This window comes from Mastomys coucha, chromosome X (assembly GCF_008632895.1).
Source record: "Mastomys coucha isolate ucsf_1 chromosome X, UCSF_Mcou_1, whole genome shotgun sequence".
NCBI lineage: Eukaryota > Metazoa > Chordata > Mammalia > Rodentia > Muridae > Mastomys > Mastomys coucha.
The window spans coordinates 11,645,930-11,648,033 of record NC_045030.1 but is presented as its reverse complement, the minus strand read 5'-3'; positions in this window follow the sequence as shown (position 1 = coordinate 11,648,033).

The following is a 2,104-nucleotide window of genomic DNA, read 5'->3' as shown; positions in this document are numbered from 1 at the left end:
GGGAGCGGCGACAGCTCGGCTGTAGGGTCACATCGCGGGGGTGGGAAGGGGGCAGCCACAGGCGGGGACGACGGGAATGGCCGGAGCGCGCGTGGAGCGGGAGCTCTGGGGGAATTCGTAGGAGACGCAAACTTCCCCGGCACCAGCACAAAGTTGTTGTAATTGTGTCACACAGCGAACCCCACGCCGCTGCCGTGACCCCCCCTCCCGGCCCGGTCGGCGCAGCCATTCAGAGCCGCCCCTCGCCTCACGTGACCTTTGTTGACTCGCGTCAGTCGTGGCTCCACTCAACTTGCTAGCTGCTTTAGCACCGCCCACCGAGGCCGCCATAGACCCGGGAGCGGGATGCTCGCCAGTTCTGGTCGGTGGTTGGCTGGTGGGCGCGTCTGTCCGGAGTAGGGCTGTCACCGAGGGGGAGCAGCCCGTTAGGTTGTGCTACTTAAATACACAGGCAGAGAGAATGGAGGGTCCCGGCCGTGTCCCTGCGGGAGCCGTGATGGGATCGGGAGGGGGAGGGGAGTGCTCAGGCAGGGCGAGGTCCGGCACAGCCCGCGGCGAGCGCCAGCGCGGGCGCCTAGGACAGCCTCTAGCAGCCCGGAAGTCCTAGGGTAGGCCTAGACTGTGATTTCGGTGGTCTTGCCTGCGCTCGCGCACTCCGGGAATATTGATCCCTACAGGGCAGGACACCAGCTGAGTCCCGGGGAGGGTACACTCGGTCCCAGAACTCTGCCTTCGGAAGAAGGCGCACTCTGCCCCTGCTGGAAATAATAACCTCCACGAGGAGGGCGCCAGAGGAGCAGCAGCCGGCCTCATACCCCACAGCCCGGGCGCCGCCCTAGACAAGGCCACATGAAGCCCTATACCCTCCCAAAAGGGAAAGGGGAAAACGTCTCCTGACCCCTGCCTACACACCCCAGGCAGGAAGGAAAGAAGAGTCGCCTGTGGGGGTCTGTCGCGCTGGCTCTGGCACCCCACCGCGAAAGGTCTGTCTGTTGGCAGCACTTTCGGGCCAGATATTCCTACTGCTTGCTTATAACCTGCGCCCTAGCAGTAGTTCATTATACTGTAAGGGGGGGAAAAGTGAAATTTGTGGAGGATGATTTCAGAATGTTGCGTTCTGTTGCTATCATCTCAGTGGGTCTTCCATGGAAGAGTAGGAGCTGTATGTGAACTGGCCTTAGAGAAACAGAATCCTCAACACAGCTTCCTGCCCAGAAAAGCCTTTTTCTGCTTCCACTACATACGAAACCCTTAGCGGTAACATTTGTTTGTTCTGTCCCTCGGGCACAAATAAGTCTGGTGTTTGATCCATACTATAATCAGGAAATAGACCAAACCTTCCATCGACTATTTTGGTAAGGCAGATACAATGTGATGTATCTCATCACACCTCCAGTCTTTGGGGATGTAAATTATTATTAGTAAAAGGACTTATATGAAGAAAAGATCCCTTCAATTTTTTTTAAAGGTTTATTTATTTTTATGTATTGAGTACACTGTCACTGCCTTTAGACACAACAGAAGAGGACTTCGGATCCCATTACAGATTGTTTCCAGCCACCATGTGGTTGCTGGGAATTGAACTCAGGGCCTCTGGAAGAGCAGTCAGTGCTCTTAATTGCTGAGCCCATCTCAACAGCCCTTAAAGAACCCTTTATAGACCAAGTTTTATATGCTTTATGTAAGTTTACACCCGTAATCAATAGGATATATTTAAATTTAGATTTCAGAATATGTAAGTGCTAAGTCAGTAAATCCTAGTGATGTTCAGTGAAAGACTATAAAAGTCCCAACTAATTTTGCAGACAGACAGAGCTTTAAATTGTTGCCTGGAGACTAGTAACTAGATGAATAAACTCTAGTTTTATATGGATTGTATTTTATGTTTAATTACACTTTTACAAAACATATTCGTCTGTGGTGTTCTATTTTATTTGGATGAGAGAGTACTTGGATGACTAAATATTTTATATAGGTAAATTAACATAAGAATTGCTGGCCAGGTGGTGGTGGCACACACTTTTAATCCCGGCACATGGGAGACAGAGGCAGGCAGATTTCTGAGTTCGAGGTCAGCCTGGTCTACAGAATGAGTTCCAGGACA